Source organism: Apus apus, chromosome 3, assembly GCF_020740795.1.
Source record: "Apus apus isolate bApuApu2 chromosome 3, bApuApu2.pri.cur, whole genome shotgun sequence".
NCBI lineage: Eukaryota > Metazoa > Chordata > Aves > Apodiformes > Apodidae > Apus > Apus apus.
In genome coordinates, this window is record NC_067284.1 from 67,114,531 (window position 1) to 67,128,532 (window position 14,002).

At 42.1% G+C, this 14,002-nt stretch overlaps 1 long non-coding RNA gene across 1 annotated transcript in view; it reads left to right on the forward strand.

Moving 5' to 3' along the window:
* LOC127383224 (uncharacterized) overlaps nt 1–14,002 on the forward strand; it is a 31,347-nt gene that overhangs the window by 14,831 nt on the left and 2,514 nt on the right. Inside the window, exon 2 of the long non-coding RNA XR_007889133.1 lies at nt 13,560–13,655. This is a non-coding gene — a long non-coding RNA (uncharacterized LOC127383224). The remainder of the gene's footprint in view (nt 1–13,559; nt 13,656–14,002) is intronic.

The window sequence follows — 14,002 nt, forward strand, 5'->3', positions numbered from 1 at the left end:
AGGAGATTGCTGCTGAACCACACACTCTGTCTTAAGTGGGAACGGATTTGCTTTCCCCCCTCTTGTCTGCTTTTGTCACCCTTTCTGCAGCACAGTGCACGAGACAGGGTCTGTGAAACCCAGTGACAGTGCTGTGCTGTCACCTAACAGGCAGGGTGAGAAGGCTGTGCTGTAAAATATAGGGGGGCTCAGCCCAGCTCAGGGGTTCCTGGGCAGTGTCGAAAGGGTGGCTGCAGGTAGAGTAAAAAGCAGGTAAATTTGTACATCGCAGTGGGTGTCTGGATTAATATTTTGGATGCAGTGACCAGATCTGTGTGGCCAGATGTGTGCCAAAGACACAGCCGAGGATATGTAGCCATGAGTTTGGTGGTGAGGCCTCAGCTTTTGCATTTTGTTAGATTTACGTTTGTGCAGTGAGCAGAGGTTGAATAATTTATGGTGGTGACCACTTAGATACCATATGTCATGCTCTTTTTAAAGCTGTATGGTTTTTAAATAGACAAAAGGGAACAGTCACTGGAGCTGAACTTTCTTCATTTTATCCAAGAAAAGAATACTTAAAAATGCTTGGAGTAAAGAGAGCCCTCTCTATCCACTTTGAACCTGCACTAAGCTTGATTAGTCAGCACCACTCTGGTTTTGCAACAAAAAAACAAATCCAGAGTGGTTGCACAGCATCAAATAAGAAGAAATGATGAGACTTTTACATCGGTCTCAGTAACACAACACACTTCAGTGGAGTTGTAAAGTTTAGTGAAAGTGTATTTCTGTCCATTGTTTAAAAACGTGCATTTAAATAAACAACTGCTCAATTCCCATCCAACATTACATGAAAGATAGTCTTGATGTCACAGGCAAATTTTTGTACCTGGTTAGCACTGCTGTTTCTGGGACATTACATTGGAAATACTCTATTGTGTATTTTATTTTGCAGTGAGAAAAATGAAATCCCGCATACTAGGAGCTCACATGTCCCTTTAAGTCTTAAAATATGTTAATTTTACATGCCAAAGTCTTAAGAAGTGTTTGACTGCCCATGGCTTTTGTGTGCATCTCCAGATGGCAGATGCCATTTTGTGTTTCACATTAATTGAGTAAATTTCCTTGCTCTTTGTACATATTGCAGAGGAAGCCATTCTCTGCTTTCAATAGGACAGAACAGCTCTTTGGCATCAAACCCTTCTGGTCTGGTGGTACTAAAACTGTTTTAAGGTGGAATTTTGAGAAAGCTGTTGGCAATACAGATTTCGCCTATTGTAGATGAAAGTCAGACGTTTAACGGTTATCTTAGAAATATCTTGAGAGTTTTTCCTGGTGAATTGTGAAACAAGCCAGCTAGGATAACCTTAGGGGCTGAAGACAAACATAGCAAGATAGATGTTTTTTCAATATTCATTTAGCTAAAGGAAAAAATAAAACCTCTTTCATCTTGGAGGGCATTGTTTTTATATATTTTCTTGCCGGTTCTGGTTTTTTCCATTCTCACTTTCTAGATACAAAAAAAAAAAAAAAAAAAGAGGTCTCAAGGCCTTTAAAATCCTTCACTTTGCCCAAACATTAGTGTAGTTGTAGAAATTTGCAGTTTCTGTCTTTTGGGCACAAACAGCAAAAGAGGGTGTGATGGGGCTGCTGTGAGAAACACCTGAGGTGCCATGAGATACTGTCCAGCGCTGGGGGCAGCCACGGCTGCTCCTCGCCCCCCAGCACTGGGCATCCTCACCTGTCTTCTCCAGCACAAAGCCCCTGGGGTCCTTGCCAGCACCAGCACCACTCGCCCGAGCCACCCACCGGCCTAGCCCTGGGGACCTCATATGAGGGCATTTTAAGTGTGAAAGAAGTGGTGCTCAGGCTAAAAAGGTGTAGTGATTGTACAGCTAAGCCTGCTCTGAGTCCAGGTGAATTTCTCTGGGGGGGTTATAGCATTTATAAACTTTTTGGGGTTTGTCGGGAGAATTTATGCTCTATGGTGCTTTAGAAGTGGCTTAACATGTTTTTGCACTGAGATAAAAATGAGTCTAGCAATGAGATTTTAAATAACTCTTTGAAATTTTTTTTTCTGTGTGTTCACTCTTCCAAACTCCCTGTAGAAGGGAGGCAAAACAAATATCCTGTCTGTTTGAAAAATATAGAAGACAGAAGTTAATGCTCATCAAAGAAACCAAGATTATATGTCATGTTATTAATCAGATTTTTATCATGGTAAGTGGTGTCCAGATATAGTTGAAGTGGGCAGTGTACATAATTACATAATTATGGGTGTCAGAGTGACGTAACAGCAGCAGGAGCTCGGCTCCTGACTCCTTTGTTTTCCATTCACACCCACCATGATCTACAGCTATATTTAGATGTTTTTCACAGTGCTACCTAATACTGTCATCCTAAGTGTTTTTTTTAAGTAAAAAAATAAAGATAAGACCATATTGATTTTCCATGGAAGCCTAAACACTGGAATCTTTTCTTGCAGATGAATATTCACACTGTGGGGAGTATGAGGTTGTTTTGTTTTGGTTCAGGGTTGTTTTTTTTTTTGTGCAGATCATTGTCATCTTTTGTGTATGAAATGCAATTGCAGTCAGGGCAGAGCAGCAGCTGGTGGGAACCATCCCAGTTCCATTGCCTTCTGTGGTGGCTGAGAAGCTGCTCCAGACAATTTAAGGCAAGCTCATGGAGTGTGAAAGAACTGAGATTATTATATAACTAAGTGGTGTTTGGGGATTTAAATAAAGGAAGTTTTGACTGCTGAATTGCTGTACTTCAACAGGTCTCAGTCTATAATTTTTGGCACAGCTTGTTTGCATGGGCTTGCAGTTCCAGACACCTGAAAAACACCCCTATGCATCTCAAGTAGCGCTGGGGTGGTGTAGGGCAGCAAAGCGCAGACCCTGGGAGGCATTTGCAGCCAGGGACATTTCAGTCTTCTTACATGCCATCCTACCTACCTTCCCATGCCCAGAAGTTGAGCCTTGCTGTTCTCCCTAAAGAAAAGTTCTCATTTTCAAAATACATCTTTTGTGGTGAGTTGTACCTGCTGCGGTGAAATAATTACTGGCATGTGGGGCTGTGTGACACCTATGAGCATTTTGCTTTGGCTCACAAGAAGAAAAAAAGAGGTTTAATGCCTCATGGAACACTGATTTTTCTATCTGTGTCCTTGTTATCTCAGAACTGGCTCCTGAATTAAAGCAAAGGCTTTGTCAAATATCACCTAATCAAGTACACGGTGAGTGAAGCTTGCAATGCAAACATCAGAAATGTCTTCTGTGTTAGCAGTATATGAAAGTGTGTTGTTGTTAGAAAGAAAAATATACTCTCAGGAGCTCTAGACTAGATGAAGCCACAGGTCCAAGAGCCCTGGGAAGCTGTTGCTTGCCAGCTTCACAATAAGTTTATTCAGCAGGAATCAGCAGGGTTGCCTATCTGTGTTCCTATAGTCAAAGCTCATTCATTCTGTGCAACATAGGTCATCTCTGGTGCAATTATTGATATCTGTAGAGCACTTGCCCTACTGCTGTGATTTTTAAAAATATCAGCAGTGTAGTTAGAAGGAATTACTGGACTCTTCTGTGTTATATCTTTTGCAATGTTGCATGTCCCTCTTTCTTTAATTGAGTACACATACTATGTGAACACATGAGCAAAGATGGAGAGGGGTCTGTATAGGAAGAGATTTCAAAAACTATTCTCTCTTCCCAGTATTTTAAAAGGTATTTTAACAGTAGACAAACAAACCTCCTCAGTCTCAGCCTCATTCTTTGTATAAATTCAGTGACACTACACTGAAAATCCAGGTAATCCATAGTTATTTTAAACTACTCCAGAATAAATAATGTTAGCTTTCTCTCCTTTTCTTTTCTTTTCTTTTTTTTCTTTTCTTTTCTTTTCTTTTCTTTTCTTTTCTTTTCTTTTCTTTTCTTTTCTTTTCTTTTCTTTTCTTTTCTTTTCTTTTCTTTTCTTTTCTTTTCTTTTCTTTTCTTTTCTTTTCTTTTCTTTTCTTTTCTTTTCTTTTCTTTTCTTTTCTTTTCTTTTCTTTTCTTTTCTTTTCTTTTCTTTTCTTTTCTTTTCTTTTCTTTTCTTTTCTTTTCTTTTCTTTTCTTTTCTTTTCTTTCCTTTCCTTTCCTTTCCTTTCCTTTCCTTTTTCTCTTTTCTTCTCTTCTCTTCTCTTCTCTTCTCTTCTCTTCTCTTCTCTTCTCTTCTCTTCTCTTCTCTTCTCTTCTCTTCTCTTTTCTTCTCTTTTCTTCTCTTTTCGTCTCTTCTCTTCTCTTCTCTTCTCTTCTCTTTTCTTCTCTTTTCTTCTCTTTTCATCCATTCTTGCCTTCTGGACCTATTTTGATAACCTCAGCTCCATGGAGGAAAATAGTGGCAGTATTTCACCAAGTCACTATGTTTTGGAGCTACCGACAAAGGTCCGTGGTGGTTTTTGAGGGAGAGAGGAGTGATGCCACGAGGAGCTGCCTGAACTGGGGCTGCCAAGGTGCAAGACAATAGGATCACCTATAGTCAGCCACTTGGCTGGCAACTAATACATTGAATAACAGTAGCACAGACAACTAACTGGTCTTTGCCTACTGCCAAGACAAGCACTTCTGCTAATGAGATCAATGCATTCTTCTATATCTATATAAGGCTCATGCTCAACCTGATGAAGGTGAAGACAGAACTTCCTAAAAAGTCTTGATTTTAATAGCTATGTTCATGCAGAACTCCCTTTTGCCTCATTGGGCAATGCAAAAGGCTTAGAGCATAAAAGAGGTTAGTATCTTGGACAGAGGGATTATCTTCATCACTTTGCACAGCATATGGCAGGTCACTGCCTCAGTTTCCCTGACTTCATAGTGTTGCTGTTTTTCCCCTAAAAGAGTTGTCTGGCTGAGTTCAGAAGCAGTAATGAGGTTCTCATATGCCACAGTGCTTAAAGCCAGAGCAATGGCTATAAATGTGTAAATGAGAGATTTGCTTTATCTTGGGAAGTGCTGGACATTTCCTCAGGAGACTTTCTCTGACTTCAGGACTGGTTTCTGTAAGCACCCTTGGCAATGCAAAATAGAAGTGTGTGAATAAATGAACTGGAAGAGTTACATGCAGATCCTGCCACTCCCCAAATACCCCTCCCAGCTCTGAATGCAACCCAGATTTTAATCATGGAGCAACAGATGATTGATGGACGATTAACAGCTAATTTGCGAGATTCATTTGACTTCATTTTACTTATACACCGTATGTAGAATTAGTTAAGGCTTGTACAGGAGAGGAAGTGAAGAGCCATTGTTCCCATTAAATTATAATGACAGCCTTCCTCATCACTGTATATTTATTATGTAAGAAAAGGAAATGTCTGGTAAAAATCTGTATAGGTTAATAACACCTTCATAATATAGTCCCTCTTTTCTATTGACTTGAATAGCCCTCCTACTGACTTTTACTGGATTATTAGAGTTAATTACATCAATTGCAATATAATTGATTCTTAAATGCTATGTAGGAACCTCATACAATTATGGAAAAAACAAAAGTCATCTAGACATCTACAATCAGAAAAGATTTGGAATTCCTGCACATTTAATTCCTGATAATCACCAGTCAGTTTGGACATTAAGATTGCAGGGTTTCTTGTTTTCTTTCTGTTAGGTTTTGACAGAATTGATAGTTTTACAACATTTATCTCAGTGTGCATGGAAATATAAGATTAAAGAGACGAATGTAATTTGCTAAAATCATTATTTCATCTCCTAAAAGTGAAATGTATTACCTGCCTGTCCATATTAAAATACAACTTATGTTCATGCATGCATGCTCAAGAGGAAAAAAAAAAACCACAACCCACACTAGAAATATGTATTTATCATTCAAGGTTGAAGTCCTTTATCCACAGGTGCAAGTGTTCCTACAGATCTTGCTTGCTAAAGTCACCAAGGGCCTTCAATGTACTGACATGAAGCAGAACTGAACACTGATCTCCAGAGGGTAGAAGATCTGTGCATTATTTCCCTGAGTAACTTTGACATAAAAACAGTGTCTAAAGGATGGTCCGGTATTTGAGATAAAGATTACAGACCATTCAAAAGAAGGTGCTTTAAGATAAACCCTCTGAGGCATGCTACAACATTATTAAGCAACAGTTCAACTTTAAAGCCAGTCAGACATAACATTTTTTGTGAGTCTGTTCATGGTCAGAGACCCTGTGGTACCAATGTAGGAGATGTTAGTAATTTTATTATTTTTTTTTTTCTGTAGCTGGCTTTGTTACAGCTCTCCAGTGGCCTTCTAGGAGCCATGCGGCATTTTGTGAGAGTGAGTTTACTTTGTGTTTGTAGCTAGATTGTGCAGCTGACTTACTCACAAGGTAAATTCAATACTTTATGTTGCTCCATTAAATGTCCTCAAGCCAGTTCAGTTGGTGTGGGGATATCACTTCAGAGTTCCAGCTAAGCAATATGTGAAAGTTATTATTAGGTGAAATAACTTCTGTTACAGTCATTATTTTTAGTATTATTATTAATATTTCTGCTTTACTGCTTAATGCATACATTTAACCACACCACAGCAGCCAGCTATCAAAGGCTTCCCTGAGGAAAAATTAAGCACTTAGAGCAATAAATTATGAAAAGACTACGTCTAAGGGCACCATCCACCTTGTTCTCACACCCGCTTTAAGTGTTAAATAAATCATAACATCCTGTTCATCGTGCCGTCAGTAGGGGTTAAATAAGTCACTGTAAATGAGCTCCAAATCATAGGATGTAGGTGGCTTCCAAGTTTTTGTTTGCAAGGAGAAACAGCTTCATGCCTTTTCATAGTCTGGGTCTTTAAGGAAAGCCTTTTTTTCCATTCCAACTACTTCCTGTTAATGTGGAAATGAGAGGAAATGAGCATTAGGCAGAAGGATGGACCCACCCTTTTCCAGTCGTGTGCCTAATTTGTCAGGTGCAATATTGGCACCTGGAGGCTTGTTTTGGCTCCTATTACATCCTTGCTGGAGAAATATCAGAATACTTGTAAATAACAGCATAGGACTTCAAAGCGTTTTTGTTGTAGGGAGAAAGAAGAAAGGAGGCCGACGTTAGGGAACACAGCATTGAATAGCCTGATCTGTTTGTGAAATGTAAAGGTTATAAGCAGCAACAAATTAAAAAAATAAGAGAAAAAGTGTGTGACACTTCTTTCTAAACCTATCTGTGTCTAATAAGCATGTAAGGAGGTACACCTTGTAAAACTGCCTCTTAGAAATATACAAGCCTTGAATGTGTTCATCATTCTTTTGAGACTTTGTATAAAAATACCCCACTGCTGAAGAGTTGTCAGCATGTACGTGCATTTCAGTAGGAGGCATAAGTGATTTGTGATAAAACTATTTGTGGCCTTTTAGTTTCAGAGATGGCAAAGCTGCCGTAAGGGGCTCTGGATCTGAGATAAAAATCTTCAAACTTAAGCTGCCAGAGACTGCCCAGCGTCTGTACCTCATGCTGAACACCACAGTCATACTTTCTTCTGTGGGACCTTACTTGAATTAAGGAGCTGCCCAGTATGAGTGCCCATGCCTGGCCAGTATTTTAGTGATGCATCTCTCTAGATAGTGTTGGTTTGAATTTTTAGAACCAATTTGTGTTTTGGACCAAACTAACCATTCATGTGCCACTTTTCTCAGTCATGGATCAGAATTAATTCACATTTGGAGGTGGGACGAGGGGAGACAGTGTAGCTAGTAATTGTGTTATTCAGGTAAACTGTGGGGAATCAAGTAGTGAGTGATATATATAGATCCATAACTGTTCTGAGGGCAAATCCATTCAGATCAGTGAAATGAGATAACAGACTTGGGAAATCCAGCTGCTGTGCAGATGTTGGGTGGAATTTTCCAGGGAAAAGCAGTTATGCCATTTTCGTGCCTGATTCTGTAGTGCTTGCTCAGGAGGTCTCTCTTGCTGGAGGGCAAGTTACTGCAGAGCAAGCAAGTCCTGCGCTGAGGAAATATCAGTGAGTTCGGGATTCACTGACCCCTTTCTCCCAGATTAGTTCAATGTTTACCTGGGTTAGATAGCAGTCTTGAGGTCAAACATCCACAGTCAGTTCTTCACTGTGGGAAGACAATATGCTATGACTCACTTCAGCCATCCTGGACTTGCAAGTGGTCTCAGTTTGACTGTAGCAGATGGCTGTGTGCTTTGAAGTCACTGTTTCTTTCTTCACCTGAGCATTGCCAGGTGATCATTTATTTGAAGGGCACTGTCTTTTGCAGACAACAGAGATTTCTGTTTTATGCTTCTCTGACTTACACTGGGCATTAGACCAGAGGAGACATGAGAGTGACTTGATGGCAGTTCTATCTTGGTGTTGTGGGCACTTCACCACCTTTTTTTGTCAGAGCAAGTGATTCTTGGCCTTCATCTTCTTGAGAGTGTGAAGACTGACCTCCTGTCCAAATCCCACTAAGGCTTCTTTGTCATAGAATCAGAATAGTTTGGGTTGGAAAGGACCTTTAAAGGACATCTAGTCCAACTCCCCTGAGATCAGCAGGGACATCTTTAATTAGATCAGATTGCCCAGAGACCCATCCAACCTGACCTTGAATGTTTTGAGGGCTGGGGCATCTACAGCCACTCTGAGCAAGGTTTTCCAGTGTTTCACCACCTTCTATGTAAAAAATGTATTGCTTATATCTAGTCTGAATCTACCTTCTTTCAGTTTAAAACCATTATGCCTTGTCCAATTGCCACAGGCTCTGCTAAAAAGTCTGTGCCCATCTTTCTTATAAGCCCTTGAAGTACTGAAAGGCCACAATAAGGTCTCCCCAGAGCCTTCTCTTCTCCAGCCTGAACAGCCCAAGCTCTCTCAGCCTGTCCTCATAGAAGTGCTCCAACTCTTTGATCCTTTTCTGTAGGGAAAGAAACCTGCTGTGAGTGTGCATACAACCACAGTAGCTCATTTTGTATGATGGCTTCAATGCAAGGGCTCTGCACTATTGTACATTGCCAGCACACAGTGGCACTGCGTGATCTAGGTAATTGGCTTTCTTGCTTTGTAGTTTTTGAGCTTAATTATGTCACCGTCTACAAACCCAGATGTCATGAATTTTGGGGAATAGGTAACTCATGTTTTTGTGGATGGGTGAAAGAGCCTTACAGGGAGAATACAGCCTTTCTCTGGGGACATGTTCAACTTTGCACTCATCTCTGACAGAGAAGCAACTTCTCGCTTTGGTCCATCTCCGGGGATCTCCTTTCCCATTGTGTCAATTACTACATTTCTCTGCAGCTCCAAGGAAGACAAATAAATAAATTAAATAAACAGGCCTTGGAGGGAGGATCCTTAACACCTACAGCAACTGACAACTACTTGGATTCCATATCTGAGAGTTGAACCAGGATGGGTGTGCTCCTAACATGCCACTTGCATGGCCCAGGAACAGTAGCATTTACCACTTCCTTTTCCTTTAGTTTAGAGAACTATAGAACAGGTCGTGTGCTGGTGCAAATATAGCTGGTTGCTCTCCACACTGCTATCTTTCGTGCCGTATGTATAGCTTTGATAAGCAGCACATGTGTCTGTTTCCCGGCTATACAGTGTTTCCACTCTGATCTCAGGAGTGTAGCTAAATCAATATATCCTTTGTGATGCGCAGATGGAAATAATCTCCAGAAAGATGCGTCTCTGAGTTTTGCCCAGTATGTATTTATTTGAGAGGTACAGCTGGTTTGTGGAAAGGTACAATCCAAGACCATATGGGAGCACATTTCTAACCCTGCACAGGCAGCTTTACACTGCCTTTGTGGCCCCCCCATGACCATCGGTAGGGCCTCTTGAAGGCTCCTTTGATGTGAAGGGAGTTGCCAGGCAGGGTTTCTGCCCGAGGGGTAGAAAGAGGGGCAGCCTGCCTTTGCAGCCCCACATGCTCTGCTGCTGGCTACCAAACCTCCCACTGCACCTCAGGACTTTGCTAGCTGCCCCAGTATCAGGTTGCCAAAAGGTGCTCTCTGTTCCCAGAACTGGACAAAGTGCAGACAGGCCATGTCCCTCTTAGAATGCCATAGGTAAGGTTTGCTGGTGTACTTCTGAGTACCTAAATCCAGATTTCAGATCTGTAATCAGGTACAAGTCTAAACGCCATGACTGCAGTGGTGACACTTTGATTCAGGTTCAGCGTCCAAAGATCTCTGACAGACTCTAAGCCTCCCAGTCTATGATGGAAGAAAGTTGTCCTTCTCATAATTTTACCTGATTCAATCTCCTTTGGCTGCTAAATGAGTAACATACATCCAGTAAACTTACATCAGCAATGTAAAAACACTTTTGTTTCTTCAAAGGCTTCCACTATAAAAATTGACATGATTTGAATCAGGATACGTGAGGATCTGGCAAATCAGTCACACCTGTAAAAACACAGGTTCAAATCAATACCTGCATCATAAGGTTCAATAATGAAATGCTACTAATAAAACATTGCATGGTGGGATTCAACTAACCAAAGAAGCTGACAGCCGTTACCTCCCTTCACAGTCCATGAAGGGAAACAGGCATTTTCTGGTGGGATTCCTCTCAGCTGTTAGGACAAGGCAAATGGTGGCCCATTTTCACCTCATGGATTACAGAGCAAACCCAGGGCAGGAAGTGCTGTGCTTGGGGTACGTGATGGCGGCTGCAGGGTAGGGGTTGGGTGGTTACAGGTGCCTTGACCTGTCAGCCCCCTCTGAGGGGAGGAGAGTGTGGGACTGACAAACTGCATTGTGGATGAGGGTGCTAAGAAAGCTCACGTCTGTTTGCACAGGTTTATTTGCAGATGTTTAAAAAAGTAGTTCCCTTGCACAAGTCAAGCTGTGAACACCTGAGTTTTGGTGCCTCCCAGAGCAGTTTCGCAAGAGACTGCTTTCTTTCCCAGAGCAGACATTTTGCATAGGGAAACACCCATCTAATTCTACAGCCCAAACTCCTAATTCCTGTACATACTCAGATGTTCAAGCAGACATTTCTCCATGAATAAAAACTGTTGTGATTTTAGCTCACAGGTAAATACTGAAAGCAACCCTGGAAAGCTCACTTCTGCCCTCGTAATTTGGATAAATACTCCCAGAATAGTCCTTTCTCTGTCTCATTTGTGCTGATCACCGTTTTCATGTTAGCAAGGGCTAACTCTAAATCAAGTCACAAATGCTTTCAAAGGACAAGAACCCACTGGCGTATGCTGGGGTCTGCCAGGAGCTGTTCCTCCTCCTCCTTGACAGCAAGGTGAGGTGAGGCAGGGAGGCCCAGCACTGCCAATTGCCTCTGGGAGGAGGGCTGCACAGGCCACCAGAAGCCTTGGTGCCCACATTTTGTGACACAAGTGGGGCCTTGGAGGCTGTGCTCTCTCCCATATGACATGCTTGGGTTGTTGTGTGTGTATCTACAACTTTCATTATAGGATTGCTCAAATATCCTCCACAGACCCTATGGGAAGTGTCTTTTGCTGCGTGAGGAGCCCCTGGGCCCCCTGAGAGGATGAGCACACATGGCAGTACGGACCCTGGCAGTGACTCCTGCAATGGTCCCCATTGCAGAGGCAAACGTTGTGGTGTGGCATGGTTAAGTGGGCTTTCCTAAGGTCAGGCATCAGTCAGCAACAGGGTTCTGGCATCCTTTCACAGTTCTGTTGTTTGTAATATGTATTATCAGTGCTGCGATAATGCTCGAAAATGGCTGCTTCTTTCTGAATAAAAGGAAAGTCGCTGCTTGTATCTCAAGGATAAAAGCCTGTCTGGCTGGAAATCAGTGCAAGGTGCTGGAAATGGTCAGAGCAGCTGAGCCAAGCACCACACTCTGTGTCCTTGGAGAGCAGCACTTTGGTTTCCTGGAGCAGAGATTGCTACTTTGGCACTGAGATGGACCTCCCCTTCCCCTCACCGCCACAAGCAGCTGAGGAAAACCTGACCCACTCTCCAGTGTGGGATCACCTAGGCTAGCCAAACACTGTAGAGCCTGGTCCTGGCTGACTGTGATGATAACCAACCATATGTCTTGTTTTCACACCCTTACTATTGTAATGTCAGCTCTGACTCCTCTACTGGTCCAGCATGCCAAGTCTTCTTCCTTCACCTGCATTTATTTGGCATTCCTGAAACTTGCAATCCCATTCTCTGCATATTACCTCTGATACAGCAGTAGGAGGTTTCAGGAGGTCTTCAGAAGGTTTTAAGTTGAGGGCAGTGCAGTGATGCTGTTGCAGGACAGCCCAAGAGGAAAGCTGCCTGAGAGAATTCAGGACTCTGACCCAAGAGGAGAAACCTGTCTGTTTTCATGGTGAAAATGGACAGCCTGAGATGGTAATATTTTTGTTTTGTTGCCAATGTGTGCATTTTGGAAAATGTGGGACCTGCCCTCTGAAAGGTATTTCAGTGTCCTTCAAGATGCCGTTTCAGTGTGCTCAGCCTCCCAGGACTGTGTCCACACTGGAACTGTGCATCCATGCATGCACACTCCACCAGCACAAATAAAAAATTCTTCCTTTTAACAAATTCACAGAGCCTCACAAAAACCTATGGGAATATCTGGTTTTGCATGCAAATATTTACCAAGTAAAAATGGATACTTTTCCACAGCTCCTAGTCCTAGGCTTCTTCTGCGGAGAAACTGCCAATTGTACATGCATGCTGGTTTGGCACTGGGACAGCACATTCCCTAGAGTAGAACGAAACCATAAACTCCTTTCGCTTGTGAACCCCTTTCCCCAGAGCAGGTGAAAGCATGCTGAACTCACCCTTGCCTCCTAGCCTGGCTCTTTTCTAAATGTCATTTGAAAGTCTCGCCCCCTCCTCCTTCCTCCCCCTGCCCCCAGTTTTATCCCTCTTTCAGGAGGCAGCCATCAGCAACAAAACCACAATGTGGGGCTTGGCTGGCTGCGTGCATTCAGCAGCTGCTCTGTTCCAAGTTCTGGGCAAGCCACAGCTATCCAGATTCCCACTTGTCCTATGTCTTCTGCCTCAGTTGCAGTACAGCATCTTGAGCTAGAAGGACCACTAATTGACCAGCTTGAACAGGTTGCCAGCACTGCAGTACAGTCAGCCTGCTGTCCCCAGTTGTCTGTGCCTTTCCCCCCTTCGCTACACTTCCAGCCCTTCCTGATCCAAAGCTTGTGACATCTTCCAAGTCCTCCTTGCATTCAAGACTCTAATTCGGCATGTGGTACGCTGTGCTTTTCCAGCAGGCTGCTTTTTGTCATTATCTCTCCACCCAAGTGAATGTTCAGGATGGGTATGTTCTTTCTTCAATTATTGCAGAGAACGAAAATGTAAGCAATAAATGCTAAAGCCAGATTTTTCTAATAGAAAACATCGAGCAAAATCTTTCTGTTCTCATATAAGTATTCTGAAAGAGTTACAAGCTTGGAAATAAAAATAAAACTCTTTGTCTTAAAATATGAAGCAGAGTTTTCTTACAGGATGAGAATGCGAATTAAGTTTGCTTTAGCTCATTTCTTCACCGTGTTGTGCTGACATTGTTCAAAGAAATTGTGCTTTTGGAAGGAAAAGGTTAAAGTTTGCTACTGATATTCATCAGGAGATGGATATTTAATCTTTAATCTCTTGTTCTAGGCCCCTACTTCAGATCAACTCATTATCCTGAATAAACGATGTGTCATTCCCATTATTTATGTTTCACTGCAGCCAAAGTATCTGGACCTTGTTTTGGTAAGCACCATTCATTTTGACCCATTCAGTATTAATCTCCCTGCTAACATCTTTCCTGTCCTATGTGCTGTCCCCTATTTGCTTTTATGTTTTCCGCAGAGTGTTTATAAAAGGATAATCTTTTACAAAGCAGACAGAATTTTTGTGTATAAACTGCTCTGTTTGAATGCCTCATTGATATACCATCTAAACTGAAGTGTTCAGCAAGATTAGTGCATCCACTGAGCCACTGAACTGGGTAAAAATATGGGAACTGCTCCTTTCTTTATAGTGAGAGAGGGTAACTAATGATGCCATCTTCTTTTAAATAGCATACTTTTAGCAGATGGACCCTGAGAATATGAATA